Below are 19955 nucleotides of genomic sequence, written 5' to 3' on the forward strand. Positions count from 1 at the left end.
TCATAAGAATATACAGCATGGAAAGGACAGTCTATTCAATCAATGGTAATGGGAAAACTGAATTTCCATATGCAGAAGAATGAAACTAGACTCATATCTCTTGCCATATACAACAATCAAATCAAATAAAAATGGATTAAAGATTTAAATATAAGACCTGGAACTGGGAAACTACTAAAAGAAAAGACTGGTGCAATGCTTCAGGGCATTATTCTGGGCAAGGTCTTCTTGAGTAATACCCTCAAAGCAAGGGCAATCAAAGCAAAGTTGGACAAATGGGATCACATCAAGCCCAAAAGCTTTTGCTCAGCAAGGAAACAATAAACAAAGTGAAGAGACAACCTACAGAATGGGAGAAAATATTTTCAAACTACCTGTCCAACAAGGGATTAATAACTAGAATATTAGTGCTGCAACAACTCAAAAGGAAAAAAGTCATATAATTTTATTAAAAATAGGCAAAAGATCTGCATAGATATTTCTCAAAAGAAGAACATAAAAATGGCCAACAGTTGATGATATATGGTTTGATATATGATATAGGTATATGAAAAAATGCTTATCAGAGAAATACAAATCAAAAGTACAATGGGATGTCATCTGACCCCAGCTAAAATGGCTGATCTCAAAAAAGCAATAATGAGTGCTGGTGTGGATGTGGAGAAAGGGGAACCCATCCTACACTCTTGGTGGAACAGGAAATTAGTGCCACCACTATGGAGAACAGTATAGTTGTTCCTCAAAAAACAAAAAATAGAACTTCCATATGACTCAGCAATCCCACTCCTGAATATACAGGGTGTCCATAAAGTTCGTGTGTGATGTAAAATGGTGTGCGATTGCACATGAACTTTATGGACACCCTGTATTTCTAGAGGATGGAAATTCATTGTTTTGACAAGATACCTCTACTCCATGTTTGTTGCCACACTCTTCACAATAACCAAGATATGGAATCAACCTAAGTGTTTATCCACAGATGAATGAATAAAGAAACTGGTGTATGTACACTATGAATATGAGTATTATAGCAACAAAAAAGAATGAAATCCTGCCATGTGCAACAACCTGAATGGAACCAGAGAGCACTGTGTTAAGTGAAATAAGCCAAGCACAGAAAGACAAATCTTGCATGTTCTACCACTCTTATATGGAAATAAATATTTAAAACAATTGATCTCATGGAAACAGAGACCTAGAATGATGGTTACCAGAGGTTGGAAAATGTGGCAAGGAGAAGGGCATAAAGTGATGGTTGCAAAAATACAGTTAGATGAAATGAACACAACAGAATGACTATAACCAACAACAAATCAGGGTACACTTGAAAATAATTAGAAGACTGAAATTCAAATAATCCTAAGACAAGGAAATGATAACTACTTGAAGTGATGAATACCCCATTATCCTGCTTTGATTAATTCACATAATTCACATTTTATGCCTGTATCAAAAGATCACAAGTACCCTATAAAGACATACAACTATTATGTGCCCATAATAATTAAAAATAGGAAAAATTAAAAGAATATAGATTTCAAAGTGTACTAATGGAAAAACTTTTTAAAAAAGAAACACTGAAAGAAAATGAAGCCAGTTGTGTAATACAGACTAATACAGCCTACCTAGTATTTAGCACAAAGGGTATTTTACAAGCTACTTAAAGAAAAAAAAAAAAAGATAAATCCTGTATCCATAGAAATATTGACTGTTCCCTAAATCAACCATCTATCATTATGTCCACAGATTTCTACTAAAGAGTTTTCAGTGACTCTAACTTTCCTTTTGTTCAAATTACTTGCACAGAATCAATGAAAAACAATTGCTGTCTGTCAGACTTATAAGACAACAAATAACAGGATTATAGCTATCTTAGTCAACTTGTTAATTCTATGTATTTTGGTTACTTTTAATATTAAATTTTCTCTGAAGTGAAATCTTCCTCTGTATCTTTCTCCAGTGGTTCTTCTGGGACCTCATGAGTTCCAGAAGGTGGGAGTACCACAAGTCAATTATTATTGGTATCTTTTTGTTTCGAGCCCAGAAATCACTAGAAATAGCAAGATGGAAACTTTCACTAGTTATCCTGAACAACTCTCTGCTCAGTCCATGCGCTCTGTGTGCCTGTTTGTATGATAGGCTCAATCAAAGCTGGGAAATAGCCACTTACCTTCAATTAATCCCTGTTGTTCACTCTACTGTGTTTATTTTGTAAACTCCAGAGCTCGGCTGATTAAAAATTAGCTAAGCTGGGCACGTCGTGATTCTTTACCAACTTATTTTCCTGCTTTGACCCAAATTGCCCCAGCAGGTGTATCATCAGCCTAGGCTTCAAGATGACATCACTGTGAGAGACACCCCGCTGAGGTGGGGAACAGACAACAGAATAGATACAGTCAGTAGCTGACATCACGTCAGTGTTTGAGGTTCCCCCCAAAACAGACTGTGAGGTGTGTAGTGGCGTGCAAAAGGTTTTTTGGGGTGTGATCACAGGGGATAAATCTGTAAACAAGTGAGAAATCAGAATTATTGGATGGGAAGATGACCTTTACTGTGGTCTCAACTAAGGCCCCAGCCAATTTGTGGGACCTGATGAGATGGGACAACTTCTCACGTGGATCAGGACCTTTTTTTTTGTTGGTATGGTGGTGTAAACTTGGGCATGAAGTGCCTTAAAGCAGACAGCCATGTCCAGTTATAGATGCAGCTGTGAACTGTCAGCATTTCGTCATCACAGCAGCTGGGTGAGTGGATTTGATATCATAGAGTGGATCTGGTTAAGGTTAAGGAGCCAGTTTCTGTTCCCAGAAGTATAATATGCAGGAAAGAGTTGTGCTCTTTATACTACTTGAAGTTCAATGAGTAAGCAGCACTGTTAAGCTTTTTACAACCAGGAGAGAAGAGTTAATGGCATAGTAACATCCACGTTTCTTTAAAATGAGTAGTTAATTTTCAACCCAGACCCCAAATAGGCTGTGGCTCTTCCTGTAAGAAAATATAAATTATAGCCTACCGTATCATCACACACGGAAGGTAACAGAAGGCAGAAGAAAGATCATTTGGGCAAATGTGCAGGGAGACAAATAAAATAGAAGAAATAGAGGGAGGGAGTGGGGGGAGAGAGAGAGATAGAGATAGAGATTAAGGAATTAAGGAATTAAGAAGGCGAGAGAGAGAGAGAGAGAGAGATATTGAGAGACAGAGACAGAGAGAAAGAGAGAAATGTTTTTTTCTTTCCTGGATAATAGTTATAGCAATCAGCTGGCTTTTGCTAGAAAAAAGATAATTTTTAGGAAATGCTACTCTTATCAGAATATTGATCATAAAAGTTAAAGTCTATACGTGACTTTTGGATTTTCCATCTCTAGTAAGGGCAGAGTGCTTTTTATAGACCAAAGTGCCCACTGAGAACAGCTACAAACTGGAAAAGAAATACAAGACCTCTCTGAAGAAATTAGAAAACTACTAAGCCAGACAGAACTTAAAAGGTTAGAATCTGAGAGAGAAGGAAAGCATATTGAAATGGGGCCAACATGCCACAGGGATTTTCCCACTTTGGCATTCAGCACCTCAAAAGTGGCCTGGGGCTTGGGGGCTCAGAAGCCAAGCAGAAAACAGTGGTTAAAGATTGGGAAACCAAGTGGAGCCTTGTGCACCCTCCTGGGGCTGGGAAATTAAAATTGAACTCCCAAACTACAGGACAGTCAGGTGAGGATTCGCCAAGATGCCAGAGAGCAGGGAAATGCATTGAGGTCTACAAGTCTACAAAGCCAACTGCTTCACTATTCCCCTTAGACATTTGCTAGTCCTTAAAGGAATTAAGAAGGCAAGAAGAAGAGAACGGGCAAGGGCAGAGCTTTCGGCAGTCACATCTGGCTGAGGAGGCAGAAGTTCTGAGCCCACCACAAAGAAAGGAGCCAGGGAAACACCGCACCTTCCACTAGTAACGCTAATGGAAGACTAGGAATGAACTCCAGCAGGCAGAAGGACTAAAGATATAAGGCCACACTCAGAAAGACCACCTTCAAACCATCTCAAACCACACCAAACTAAAGGTATCTACTCAAAATAAACCCTTTCTGGCAAGAAGTTAGAATATGCCGGAGCATTATGTTATCTGTATAAATTGTAACACACACCATGTGGCATTCAATTAAAATTACTAGGTATATGAGGAGTCTGGATCTTTTTTTAAAATAAAAAAAAAAATTGGGGAACAAAGTCCATAAAAATGTATTCACATGGATCTTTGGTTATCAAAGGAAAAAGACTTTCAAATACTGGTATTTCATATTTTCAATAAAATAGGTGACAAGTAAAAAAATTTCCACAGGGCCTTGAAGTCCTCAAAATGAGAGACAAATTGAAGTTATAGAAATTAAAATATAGTGCATGAAATTAAAAGCCCAATATGAGGATTTAATAGCAAATTAGAAATAGCTAACGATAAGATTGGGAAAATATAAAAATAGTACAAAATATCCAAATTGAAGAAGAGAGAGGGAAAAAATTACAAATATAGAAAATCTCTCATCTGGGAAGAATCAACATTATTAAAATATCTATACTAACCGAAGCCATCTACAGAATTAATGCAATCTCCATTACAATAACAATAGCATACTTTGAAGAACTGCAAAAATCCAGTTGTGTGTGGAATCAGAAAAAAACCTGTATAGCCAACGCTATTCTTAGTAATGAAACCAAAGCCAGAAGCATCACCCTCCCAGACTTTAGGTTATGTTACAGACCCACAGTGATCAAAACAGCATGGCATTGGCACAAAAATAGAGACACAGACATATGGAACAGAATAGAAAATTAAGAGATGAAACCAGTCTCTTATTTCCACCTGATCTTTGATAAACCAAACAAAAGCATACACTAAGGAAAAGAATCCCTATTCAATAAATGGTATCAGGAGAACTGGGTAACTACATGTAAAAGACTGGAACTGGACCCACACCTTTCACAACTTAGAAAAATTGACTCACAATGGACAAAAGATTTAAATCTAAGTCATGGAATGATAAAAATCATGGAAGAAAGTATAGAAAAAAACTCTTAGTGATGTTGGCCTGGGGAAGGATTTTGTAAAGAAGACTTCAGAGGTAATTGCAACAATGACAAAAATAAACAAATAGGACTTAATTAAACTGAAAAGCTTCTGCATAGCTAAGGACACAACAATTAAAGCAAATAGACAACCTTCAGAATGGGAAAAGATATTCACATGTTATGAACTTAACAAAGGTTTGATAACTAGTATCTACAGAGAACTCAAATTAATCGACAAGAAAGAGCAATCTCATATCACTGGGTGAGAGATATGGATAGAACCTTCTCTGAGGAAGACATATGAATGGCTAACACACATAATAATGCTTTTAAAAATGCTCATCCTTAATCATCAGAGAAATGTAAGTCAAAACCACCCTGAGCTATCAACCCCCAATGAGAATAGCCCACATCACAAAGTCCCAAAGCTGCAGATGTGCAGAGAAGGCAACAATTTTACATTGTTGGTGGGACTGCAAACTAATACAGCCTCTTTGGAAAGAAGTATACATAATCCTCAAAGAACTCAAATTAGACTCTCCATTTAATCTCACAATCCCATTATTAGGTATCTTCTCAGAAGAAAAAAAATGATTTTATCATAAGGACATTCCCACTAGATTGTTTATTTAGATTGCAGCTCAATTTGCAATCGTCAAGGTGTGGAAACAACCTTACTACCCATTAACCCATGAATGGATTAATAAACTATGGTATATGTATACCATAGAATACTATTTAGCCATAAAAATATGGAGAATTTATAGTTTTTGTGTTAACCTGGATGGAGTTGAAACATGTTCTCCTTAGTAAAGTTTCACAATTGAAAATCAAGTATCCAGTGTAGTCAATACTAATATGTAAAACTTTCATTGATGTCCAGAATTCTGACAAAGTTGTTTGGACGATTTCTGCCTGTTTCTTTTCTTTTCTTTTTTTTTGAGACAGAGTGTCACTGTGTTGCCCTCAGTGGAATGCCGGGGTGTCATAGCTCATAGCAACCTCAAACTCTTGGGCTTAAGCAATTCTCTTGCCTCAGCCTCCCAAGTAGCTGGGATATAGGCACCTGCCACAACACCCAGCTATTTTTTTGTTGCAGTTGTCATTGTTGTTTAGCTGGCCTGGTCCAGGTTCGAACCTGTCAGCCTCAGTATATGTGGCTGGCCCCATAACCACGGTACTACAGGCACCGAGATGATTTCTGCCTGGTATTTGATGCTTCTGTGGAGGGGCAGGAGTTTGGAGTTGCCCATTCTACCGTTTTACTGACATTGCTTTTTTTGAACATTTACATAATAGTAATTATAATAATTTGTATGAAGATTCTCTTGTGTTTTACATAGTCATTAACTAACAATCTTATAGTAATTATATTTTTATTTATTTTTCATATATAGCTATAAATTGTTTTATAATACATAGAATGTAAGTATTATGTCACAGTGTATTTACTAGACATAGGCACCCAAACACACCACTTAGTTAGCCAGCTAGTCAACTGGATATCCAAGGTGCTAGCTAAAATTTCTAATTTTACATATATAGTACCAGAATACAAATATTTGATAAATATAGTTTATATAATTAAGGTGGTCCTATATATTTAATTTGATGAAAGTTATTTGCTTTTAACCATTACTTTGTTTTAAATTTTATCTAATGCATTTTTAAAAACAATCATATATATATATTCTATTTTTTATTGTTAAATCATTGCCGTGTACATTAATGCAATTAAGGGGCACCATACCCTGGTTTTATAGACCATTTGACATATTTTCATCACACTGGTTAACATAGCCTTCCTTGCATTTTCTTAGTTATTGTGTTAAGGCATTTATATTCTACACTTACTAAGTTTCACATGTACCCTTGTAAGATGCACCGCAGGTGTAATCCCACCAATCGCCCTCCCTCTGACCATCCTCCCCCCTCCTTCCCCTCTCTCTCTCTCTTCCCCATATTCTTAGGTTATAACTGGGTTATAGCTTTCACATGAAAGCCATAAATAACTTTCATAGTAGGGCTGAGTACATTGGATACTTTTTCTTTCATTCTTGAGATACTTTTTTTTTATTAATATTAAATCATAAATGTGTACATTAATGCGATCAGGGGGCATCATACACTGGTTTTATAAACAGTTTGACATATTTTCATCCACTGGTTAACATAGCCTTCCCGGCATTTTCTTAGTTATTGTATTAAGAAAATTATATTCTACATTTACTAAGTTTCACATGTACCTTGTACGATGCACCACATGTGTAATCCCACCAATCACCCTCCCTCTGCCCACCCTCCCCACCCCATTCCCCATATTATTAGGTTATAACTGGGTTAAAGCTTTCATATGAAAGTCATAAATTAGTTTCATAGTAGGGCTGAGTACATTGGATACTATTTCTTCCATTCTTGAGATACTTTACTAAGAAGAATATGTTCTAGCTCCATCCATGTAAACATGAAAGAGGTGAAGTCTTCATCTTTCTTTAAGGCTGCATAATATTCCATGGTGTACATATACCACAATTTATTAATCCATTCGTGGATTGATGGGCACTTGAGCTTTTTCCATAACTTAGCAATTATGAATTGGGCTCCAATAAACATTCTAGTACAAATATCTTTGTTATGATATGATTTTTGGTCTTCTGGGTATATACCTAGTAGAGGAATTATAGGATTGAATGGCAGATCTATTTTTAGATCTCTAAGTGTTCTCCAAACATCTTTCCAAAAGGAACGTATTAATTTGCATTTCCACCAGCAGTGTAGCCATGTTCCCTTTTCTCCACATCCACGCCAACATCTCTGGTCTTGGGATTTTTGTGATATAGGCTAATCTTACTGCAGTTAGATGATATCTCAAAGTAGTTTTGATTTGCATTTCTCTGATGATTAAGGATGATGAGCATTTTTTCATATTTCTGTAGGCCGTGCGCCTGTCTTCTTCAGAGAAGTTCTCTTTAAGTCCTTTGCCCAGCCTGCGATGGGATCACTTGTTCTTTTCTTGCTTATACGTTTGAGTTCTGTGTGGATTCTGGTTATTAAACCTTTGTCGGAGACATAACCTGCAAATATCTTCTCCCATTCTGATGGCTGTCTGCTTGCTTTACTTACTGTGTTATTGGCTCTGCAGAAGCTTTTTAGTTCGATCAGGTCCTAGTAGTGTATTTTTGAAGCTGCTTCAATTGCCTGTGGGGTCCTCCCCATAAAATACTCCCCCAGGCTGATTTTTTCAAGAGTTTGCCCTACACTCTCTTCTAGTATTTTTATAGTTTCATGTCTTAAATTTAAATCTTTAATCCAGTGAGAGTCTATCTTAGTTAATGGTGAAAGATGTGGGTCAGTATCAGTCTTCTACAGGTTGCCAGCCAGTACACCCAGCAACATTTGTTAAATAGGGAATCTTTTCCCCACTGAATGTTTTTAATTGGCTTGTCAAAGATCAAATAACTGTAAGTAGGTGGGGTCATCTCTTGGTTCTCTATTCTGTTCCATACATCTACATTTCTGTTTTTGTGCCAGTACCATGCTGTTTTGATCACTATTGATTTATAGTATAGTCTGAGGTCTGGTAGTGTGATTCCTCCTGCTTTGTTTCTATTTCTGAGTAATATCTTGGCTATTTGAGTTTTTTTCTGATTCCATATAAAATGAAGTATTATTTTTTCAAGATCTTTAAAGTATGACAGTGGACCTTTAATAGGGATTGCATTAAAATTGTATATTGCTTTGGGTAATATGGAAATTTTAACAATGTTGATTCTTCCCCGCCATGAGCATGGTATGTTTTTCCATTTGTTAACATTTTCAGCTATTTGTTTTCTTAGAGTTTCATAGTTCTCTTTGTAGAGATCTTTCACATCCTTTGTTAGGTATACTCCCAAATATTTCATCTTTTTTGGCACTACTGTGAAGGAATAAAGTCCTTGACTGTTTTTTCAGCTTTACTATTGTTGGTATATATAAAGGCTACCAATTTATGAATGTTGATTTTGTAACCTGAGATGCTGCTGTATTCCTTGATCACTTCTAAGTGTTTTGTAGTAGAATCCCGCGTGTTTTCCAGATATACAATCATATCATCTGCGAAGAGTGAAAGTTTGATCTCTTCTGACCCTGTATAGATACACTTGATCTCATTTTCTTCCCTAATTGCGATGGGTAAAACTTTTATTACAATGTTAAAGAGCAGTGGAGGCAACGGGCAACCTTGTCTGGTTCCTGACCTGAGTGAAAATAATTTCAATTCAACTCCATTCAATACGATATTGGCTGTGGGTTTGATGTAGATGGCCTCTATCAGTTTAAGAAATGTCCCTTCTATACCAATTTTCTTAAGTGTTCTGATCATGAAGGGATGCTGGATATTATCAAAAGCTTTGTCTGCATCAATTGAGAGAATCATATGGTCTTTGTTTTTTAATTTGTTTATGTGCTGAATTATATTTATAGATTTACGTATATTGAACCAGCCTTGAGACCCTGGGATAAAACCGACTTGGTCATGATGTAGAATTTGTTTGATGTGTTGCTGGATGCTGTTTGTTAGGATCTTGTTGAATATTTTTGCATGTATATTCATTAGTGATATTGGTCTATCATTTCTTTTCTTGTTGGGTCTTTTCTTGGTTTGGGGATTGGGGTGATGTTTGCTTCACAGAACGTGTTGGGTAGTCTTCCTTCTTCTTCTACATTTTGAAACAGGTTGAGTAATATAGGTACTAGTTCCTGTTTAAAGGTTTCATAGAATTTTGACATAAAACCATCTGGTCCGGGGCTTTTCTTTTTAGGGAGATTTTGTATGGTTGATGCGATTTCAGAACTTGATATAGGCCTGTTCAACATTTCCACTTGATTCTGGCTAAGTCTTGAAAGGTGACGTGCTTCCAAGTATAGGTCAATTTCCTTCAGATTTTTATATTTCTGAGAATAAAGTTTCTTGTAATATTCATTGAGGGATTTTTTGAATTTCTGAGGAGTCTGTTGTTATTTCATCTTTCTCATTTCTGATTGATGAAGTTAGAGATTTTATTCTTTTTTCCTGGTTAGGTTACCCAATGATTTATCTATTTTATTGATCTTTCAAAAAAACCAACTTTTTGATTTATTGATCTCTTGTATACTTCTTTTGTTTTCAAAATCATTTAATTCTGCTGTAATTTTGGTTATTTCTTTACTTCTACGGGTTTGGGGTTGGAATGTTTTTCCTGTTTCAGTTGCTTGAGATGTCCCATTAAGTTGTTAACTTCTTCTCTTTCCGTTCTCTTGAGGAAGGCTTTCAGTGCTATAAATTTCCCTCTTAGGACTGCCTTTGCGGTATCACAGAGGTTCTGATAATTCATGTCTTCATTGTTCTTTTGTTCCAAAAATTTGGCAATTTCCTTCTTAATCTCATCTATGACCCAACTACCATTCAGCATAAGGTTATTTAACTTCCATGTTTTTGTATGAGTATGCAGATTCCTGTTGTTACTGAGTTCAAATTTTATTCCATGTTGGTCTGAGAAGATGTAAGGAATAATTTCTATTCCTTTAAATTTACTGAGGTTAGATGCGTGACCTCAATGTGATCAATTTTGGAGTATGTTCCGCGGGCTGATGAGAAGTATGTGTATTCAGTTTTGTTGGGATGAAATGTTCTGTAGATGTAAGCTAAAGCCAAATGTTGGATGGTTAGGTTTAAATCTAAAATTTCTTCGCTCAGCTTCTTATTGGAGGATCTAGCCAACACTGCCAAAGGAGTGTTGAAATCTCCAACTATTATGGAGCTGGAGGAAATCAAGTTGCTTGTGTCCGTTACAGTGTCTTTTATAAATTGAGGTGCATTCTGGTTGGGTGCATAAATATTAACAATTGATATCTCATCAAATTGTAATTGAAATCACATTACCCTTAACAAATATGAAGTGACCATTCTTATCCTTCCTTACTTTTGGTTTAAAGCCTATTGTGTCTGCAAATAGAATTGCAACACCTGCTTTTTTCTGATTACCATTTGCCTGAAATATGGATGACCATCCTTTCACCCTAAGTCTATATTTATCTTTTAAGGTAAGAAGTGACTCTTGTATGCAGCAAATATCTGGCCTGAGTTTTTGTATCCCGTCAGCCAACCTGTCCCTCTTTAGAGGACAGTTTAAGCTGTTCACAATAATGGAGAATATTGATAAGTCTGGTAAAATTTTGGGTATCGAGTTTTTTGAAAGTCCAGTCAACACTTTTAATCCTTTCACCACTGTGGAAGTTGGAGTTTGAACAAAAGTTTCTGAGTGAGTTTACTTTTGTGGTAGAGGATTGGGATAGTTATTATGAAGGATAGGTATAAGAATATCCTGAAGAGCTGATTTGGATATGGCAAATTTCTTCAACATGTGAATGTCATTAATTTATTTAATTTCTCCATCATAAATGAAAACTCAGTTTAGTCGGATACAGGATCTGGGTTTGAAAGTTGTTTTGTTTTAGGAGATTAAAATTTGATGACCACCCTCTTCTGGCTTGAAAAGTTTCAGCAGAGAGATCTACAGTCATTCTATATTCTTCCCTTTGTTGGTAATGGTTTTTTTACGTCTGGCTACTTTCAGAATTTTTTCCTTCATATTAACTTTAGTGAAGTTAATGATGATGTGCCTGGGGGATGTCTTATTTGAGTTGAGTTGTGCTGGGGTTCTGAAACTGCTATCTGAACTTCAGTATCTCTAGGCATGTCTGGAAAATCCTCTTTCATAATTTCATGGAGAAGGGCCTCTGTGCCTTGAGCAGCCACTTCATCGCTTTCAGGGATTCCAATGAGGTGGATATTAGCCTCCTTTGAATTATTTCAGAGCTCTCTGAGAGAATGATCCATTTTTGCTCTCATTTCTCTTCCTCTTTGAGAGATTGGGAGTGTTCAAAAGCTTTGTCTTCAATATCAGAAATCCTTTCTTCTGCTTGGTGCACTCTGTTACTGAGGGATTCTACTGTATTTTTCAGATCTTTGAGGACTGGAAATTCTTGCTTTGATGTATCAAAATTTTTGGTGGTTTATTCTTTAAATTCGTTGAATTCTTGAGACAACATTGGAATTTCTCCTCGAATTTCTAATTCCAACTTTTCCTCCATTTTATTAATCTTGTTTGCAATCCAAATTCTGAACTTGATTTCTGACATCTTGGTCAGGTGTTTATTAATTGGGATCTTTAGTTACATCTACCATATCTTTCCTTGGGGGGGTTGATCTACTCTGGTTATTCATGTTACCAGAGTTTTTTCACTGATTCCACCCCATGATTATTTTACACCATTTGACTTTTCCCCGGGAGCTCTGCCGAGGACCTGTACAGGGTTAGGGCCTGAGAAACTGGGGACCTGTTTGGTGTTGTGGGGCTAGGTGGCTCTGTCTTGTTTTCAGCTGGTCTCTGTTCGACCCTAATGAAACAGTTACTCTGGGTTGCAGTCTCTTACTTACCTGCTGTTGAGAAATACCAGCAGGTAAGTCACCCCGCCCCCCCGCAGGCAACAATTAGAAAAGGAAAATCAAACCTTCCTACAACCACACACCCAGGGCAACACTTGGATAGTTTTTGGGCGATTGGCTCAGTTCAAAAGGTCCAAATCAATTGTCTTAGTCAGCACTTGTCTCAGGTGGAAGAGTTTAAAAGGTCTCTGGCAACTAGATTGCAGGAGTCTTCTGACAACTGATATATGACTTGCTCTGGTGCTCCGGGTGGTCAGGAGGAACCACCCACCAAATAGATTAATCTTGGAGGGTTGATACCTCCTTCTCCACCTTGCACCTCTGTCACACCCAGTCACTGATAACCCCGCAGAGCTGTGACCCAGTTTTGTCCAGTGAGCAGATACTCCAGTGGTTTGTACCTGCCTGAATCACAAGGAAATCTATGTCTCCTCAGCCAGGCTGCTGCTCTCTGTCTCTATCCTGCAGGGGGAGGTGAGGCCTAAGAACCTCGGGAGGCTGGGGCTGTTCACTCATTTCCAGCCCTGCCACGATTGATGTTACTGACAGACAGAACAACTTTGTGAGAATTTGTTTCTGTCCCTGCTGAATTCCCCTGCAGAAGAGAAGCTGTTTTGAGTTCACAGAACCTGTGCCTCAGGCCCTGTCTGTGTTGCTGTCCGGTATCAGCTGTAGTTTGTATTCGCAGCACAGTTACCTGTCAGTTCCAGCTCTGCCTGTCCTCCTTTGTTTAGGCTGATGATCCCCTGGGAGCCAGGTGCATCTTAGGCTCAGTAAAGTGGTCCTCTGTGTCATTCCTGCCCTGGGAGTCTCTGGCTCTGCGCATGTGTTTTCTAGTCCCCGCGATACACCCAGGCTGGTACCACCTCAGGGAAACCCTTTTTTCATGGGGTCTCTGTTTCCGCGCCAGATCTGTTCTGCCGGTGGTTGCCACCTGAGAATATGCCCGGCCTCCTCTGGTTGCGCAGAGAGATAGGGGGTGTGACTCCGGAATATCCAGGCATGAGTCCTATTGTTGCCAAAAATGGCTGCTGCTCTGAGCTTCGGGGCACCGCCGCTCTGGCTTGGTTGCCTCTCAACTGACCATCCTCTCCTCACTCCTGTGCTACAGAATCAGCACTGACCAGCAGCAGTCCAGGCCCTTTCCACACCTCTCAAGAAAACACCCAAGAATCTGGACTTTTGGGGGACAGGCCTCTAGTCCTCAGAGTGAGAATGGAGGGGAGTGTTGGAAGCTCAGAATTGCAAGTAGACAATATATACAGTTTTACACAGTTTGTGCCTGGTAGGAGAGCGCCATGGCACCCTAGTAGGGGAAGTAGGTCCAGTTTTTAGAGGGTCTCTCCCATGGAGTATAATGGGAGGACTTTTGAACTCTGCTTGTTTGTTTGTGGGGTATTTCGAGCCATTCTCATGGGGGAGGGGACTCCCATCCACTTGGTGATGGATTGTGTATCTTTTGTTTGTATCCTTGGGGTCTCAGCTCACCTCAGCAGGGTTGATGTGCGTTCTTCAACCTTCTCTATTGGTGTAGCTCTAATCTGCCAGGTTACTTGCTAAATTTCTGTCCTTTAACTCTCCTTCTGGATGGGAGCCTCTGTGGAAAGCTGGCTTTAGTCAGCCATCTGGTCTCCCCATCATATTTTTTAAAAATCAGACACATTCATGTGTCAGTTAACGATGGATATCTGTTCTGAGAAATGTGTCCTTACATGATTTTTTTCTTGTACAGACCTCACAGAACATACTTACCCAAACATAGGTGGTATAGCCTACTGCACACCTGGGCTGTATGATGGGGCCTGTTGTTTCTGTGCATACAACACACAGCTCACATTGATATAAGCTTATTGTTATATATTTTGCTTGGAATTGATTATCTTTCCTATATCTGATGTCTTAGGTGTTTAATTATCCTTATAATGATAACAATACTTATCTTTATAAATATTGAACCCCCTATATTTTCTGTATTTTCTTCATCCAGAACTCTGTGTAGATGTATGTCAGAGGTTCTTTTCCTATGTTCTATTTTAACCTTTTCACATTTTTCATATTCTTGCCTCATTATGCTTATTCCAGATAAAATCTTTACACCTTTTCTTATGTTTTCTAGTAGTTCTATTTAGTTGTATTTCAAACCTTCCTGGTAGTCTCTTAATTGAAATATTAAGACAATATGCATTTTTACAAAATAAGCCCATATCTAATAAAAACAGTACCAGATTTTGTATATAGGTGATGACAGTATCCCAGGCCACTCTGAGTGGTCCCTCCCAGGCATCACTACCCTCCTTCCTGTAGCAACCACACTACTCCTATTAACACAAGTGAATACTGTCACCTGTTACTCAATTTCAAACAAATAGAATCAATGCAGCATTCACTGATTTGAGTCTGCTCCCACTTGATAGTATCTTTATGAGATGTGCTGTGTTCTTGCACTTACAATACGTTATTCTTTTTCATTGCCATGTTCTTCTGAATGATTACACCACACTATCCTTATTCCTTCTGCTGGTAGAGGGCATTGAGAGTGTTCCACATTGGGGCTATGATGAAAAGTGAGTCTAGTCCTTGTCATCTGGTGCATATTTGGTGTATTTCTGTAGGGTATTTGCAATACAGCTAGGATCAAGGTAGAGTCACAGTCATGGAATTGGCCTGTGTTCAGTTTACATATACTTCCATAGGGCACCAGTTTATAGCCACGAACAATGCCACATTGTCACCAAATCTGATTTTGCTACTTTTAATATAATCAGAGCCATTCAGGTTGGTGTACTGTTGTATTTGTTATTTTTTATTCTTTATTAAATCATAACCGTGTACATTAATGCATTTATGGGGTACAATGTGCTGATTTGATATACGGTGTGGAATGCTTACATCTAACTGATTAACATGACCATTTCCTCATTTACTTATTTATTGTGGTAAGACATTTATACTCTTATTCTTAGTAGTTTAGAAATGTATCATTGTATTATGCACATTAGGTAAGGTCCCCCCAAATACCCTCTTTTCTCCTGGCCTCCCCGCTCCCTCTTCTTCCTGTACTGTTGCATTTGTCTGATATTTTTGGACATCATTTTTCATTCTTACTTTTTTTTTTTTGAGACAGTCTCTTATTTTTTCACCCTCAGTAAAGTCCTGTGGCATCATAGCTCACAGCAACCTCAACTCTTGGGCTCAAGTGATTCTTTTGCCTCAACATCCCAAGTAGCTGGAACTACAGGTGCCTACTAGAAGGCCCGGCTATTTTTAGAGGTGGGGTCTTGCTGTGGCTCAGGCTGATCTTGAACCTGTGAGCTCAGCAATCTACTGGCCTCGGCCTCCCAGAGTGCTAGGATTACAGGCATAAGCCACTGTGCCTGGCCTTTTCTTTCTTACTTTTAAATTAAAAAATAATCTTTGATTATTTAATATATACTTGCTTTATGTTCTGATTTGATAACTCTTATTTATTACCTGAAATTTGGGGCCATGGTTTCTGCTGATGTCTATTTATGGTGACTTGCTTAAATATACATACACACTCCCACACTGACAAATTTCAGACTACATATGTTTGTTGTAAGTTCAGTGAAGACTGGCTTCCACTCAGGGGATAACAGTGTTGCTTCTGCTAGTCGCCCTAGACTACAACTAAGCAAGGACTGCTTAAAATTAAGTTCCCTTCACTGATGGCAGCTTTGCATCCGTCATGAAGGAATATAAAATAGGAGGATTTAAAAATCTCAGAGGAGACACTCTTACCAATCTTTAGTACATAAAAAAAAATTTTTTTTGTTTATTTCCATTGTCAGAGGATGAGATATTATATTACATCCTTCAGTGCATTGAAAGCCATTTGGAGGGTTTGGACTGATGCTAGAATCCCAGTCTACAAACTCCATCTCAGGCTCCCCCAAAGCCTCCTGAGGCCTTTTAAATCCACTATCCACATCACCGAGAATGTCTGCGTTGTGGCAGCCCCGACGTCAGCTGTCTCGTAGGTCCCTGCTGGCTTTGGCTCCTATGTTTTCCTTGCATTTTTGCAAGATTATTTGGAATTCCAACTATTATTTTTCTTCTGTTTAATCCAAGATTTTTGTATGCTTTTAATAAGAAAGCTCTTCTGTTTTTCTGCTTATTGTCAGATTCGAAGCTCTACTGCATTAGTGATTTATTTCTATTCGCTCCTTTTCAATATCCCATTAGATGAACCTTGAAACTTCCGATTTATTTTTCTTTTTGGTACATTTCTTCTCAAACTTTTAATATTTTCACCTTTTGTGCTATTCTCAGGGAGCAGTTTCAGGCATCTAGTTCATTATCTGCTTTCAGCTACTCCCCATCCCAGGTATTATTTTTGTTTAGTAAACACAATTTAAATTTTTATGATTTCTAGTAGACTTTTGGGTTTTGATTAATTCTCCTATGGTTCTGAGTATATTGCCCTGTTTTTCGCTGTTTACTTTGTTTACCTGGATTGAGTTCTTCTGTTTGTGAGCCTGTTTTTATATATCCAAACTTGTGACTTTCTATAAATACTAGATGAATCCTGCTCTAGGCCTCATCTCTGGAACTGAAATGACCAGTGACAATATCCTATAATTGTGAGGTTCACATAGAAAAATAGATAGGACGTGCTGCTGGGATTTGTTATTAGTAAACGTAGGGGCAAACCAGCTATTGAGAGGTGAATTCCCTTCAATGTCCTGGACAATCAAGTTTCCTAGTTGCTGGTACCTGAGAACTTTGCTGTCTCCAACTCAGGTTGTGAAACCCGCAGATCTTACCTGGCATTGGAAACCCAATCACTGAGACCTGGCCCAGGGGATGGCTAGTCCACACAATACAACACACTCTCTTAGCACATTAAAATATGATATGGGCTTTTTAAACCATTTTCTTAATAAGGAGGTAATCTTAGAACACATTCATCATCTCTCACGTTTTGTGCCATTGTTTTAGTGTATTTTAACATTCTCTCTATTTTATCACTATTATCACTTTCTACTGTTATTATTTATTTAGAAGTATTTACCTTTTTTTTTTTTTTTTTTTGTAGAGACAGAGTCTCACTTTACCACCCTCGGTAGAGTGCCATGACGTCACACAGCTCACAGCAACCTCCAGCTCTTGGGCTTAGGTGATTCTCTTGTCTCAGCCTCCCAAGGAGCTGGGACTACAGGCGCCCACCACAACGCCCGGCTATCTTTTTGTTGCAGTTTGGCTGGGGCTAGGTTTGAACCCGCCACCCTCAGTATACGGGGCTGGCACCCTACTCACTGAGCCACAGGCAATTTTTTCATCTATCCTGAATATCTGAACTTCAGACAAACGTAGTTTTCATTTTGCCTGAAGAAGTTCCTTAATATTTAGTACATGTCTACTGGTGATAATTTTTTTTAAGTTTAATAAGAATATGTTTATTTTACTTCGGTCTCAAGGATATTTTGCTGAACATAGAATTCCTATTTGGAAATTCTTTCTTCTTCCCCCATAATTTTAAACATGTATTCCCATTGTCCCATTGTCTTCCAGCTTTCCTACTTTCTACCAAGAAATAGCTCTCAAGGTTACCTTGACCCTTTCAAGGTAGTATGTCTTATTCTCTTAGCCTTTGGTTTTCACTAGTCTCCTTATGTGAGGTGCTCTAGTTTTTCTCTATTGCCTTAGTCTATTTAAGCTGCTATAACAAAATGCCGGAGACTGGGCTGCTTAAACAACAGAGGTGTATTTCTCACAGTTTGGGGGCTGAGAAGTCCAAGATCAAGGTTTACTCAGATTTATCCTAGTGGCACTTTCCTCTTGGCTGTGGGTGGCCACCTTCTCCATGTGTCTCTTTTGGGATGCGACAGTGAAGCAGCTCTGGTGTTTGTTCTTCATGAGGACCCAAATCCCATTGTGGGGGTCCCACTCTCATGACTTCGTATAAACATAATTGCTTCCTAACGGCCTGCTAATACATGGGGGGTTAGAGTTTCAACATATGAATCAGACAGTTCCAAACATTCAGTCCATAACATTGATATTGATCAACCTGAAGCTTGATGTTTTTTGTTAGTTTTGTAATTTTCTCAGCTTCCCTGGAGTATACTAGACTTTCTGCTCTGTGTCTATTTTCTGTTTTTGTTGTTTTATTCAATCTGGTATTTTCATATGCATAATGCTTCTTTTTCTTGTTGTTGTTTTAAGGCGACAGAATGTTTCAAGATAATTTGAATCTTTTAATAATGTTATCTTCCTTCATAGAAGATCTACATTTGCCCTGGCCAGGAGCTGGCTAGGGAGTAAAATTCCACAATCTAATTAAGTATTAAGATGATTATAACTTAGGGTTCATGTCAGCTTCCAATTCTTTCTTATTCCAGGGGCATTGCTCTTACAACACCTAATCAAAAACTTGTTCTGTTCACAGACAATCTGATTTGTGGCAGGCTCTGGTCTCCAGTTTAGGTGCCCTCGACTTGCTGGTGTGGACAAAGCCCTCATTCAGCCCCCAGCTGCTCTGCAGCTATTTTAAAAATTGACTATCACTCAAGGGGATAAGTGGTGCCAAATATTGAGCTTGCTTTTCTGGACATCCCCCTTCCAAATCTCAGCTGTAAAATTTTTCTCTAACTTTATAGCTCCCTGACATATTTGAATAAGAATTAAAAATATATGTGTTTGTATATATATGTATTTAGATACATATACATGTGTATATTATATATATGAGTTTATAAATTATATATGTATGTGTGTGTGTGTATATATGTCTCTCTAGCTTTTCTAGTTTTCTATTGTGGGAAACACAATCCCGGGGGACCCATGTCTCAATCTCAACACTGTCACTAAACTGCAAGATATTTTGACCTTCTGAGTTCTTTTTCTCACTACAGTGGAAACCATTATCTCTCTTGCTCACCTCTTTGAGCGCTGAGAGGATCATGTCACATCAGAGGTGTGGACAGGTTACTCAAACTTGTACACAGGTAATGCACTTCCCCAAACAGGTGCTGATTACATTAGAATGTGTGGACCTTTTACCGCACGCCAGGTAGTGTTCTCTGCATCTGAGTGTTAATGAATGAAACCTTCCCAGTGCTCCTAAGAAGCATATATTATCATAACCATTTTGCAATTGAAGAAACAGAGCTACAGAGAACTTAATTATGTTGGTAAAAGTCACAGAGCTAGTAACAGAGGTGCCAGAATGCAACCTAAGTGGTATGGAATGTAAGTCCCTGTTCTTACAAAAGAGAAAGACGATTTGCAAAGAAGAAAAATAGCAATTAAGCTCATGAAAGTCATATCTGTTCTATCACATTTGAAAAGCTAAAACAAGTATGTACCCTATTGATGAGAGTTATCCACATGAATGTTTTCATTCGCTGGAGGGTATGCCTACTGGTGCAATCTTTCTGCAGAGAGATATTACCTTATGCTTCAAAAGACT

The sequence above is a fragment of the Nycticebus coucang genome, chromosome 7 (genome assembly GCF_027406575.1).
Source record: "Nycticebus coucang isolate mNycCou1 chromosome 7, mNycCou1.pri, whole genome shotgun sequence".
NCBI lineage: Eukaryota > Metazoa > Chordata > Mammalia > Primates > Lorisidae > Nycticebus > Nycticebus coucang.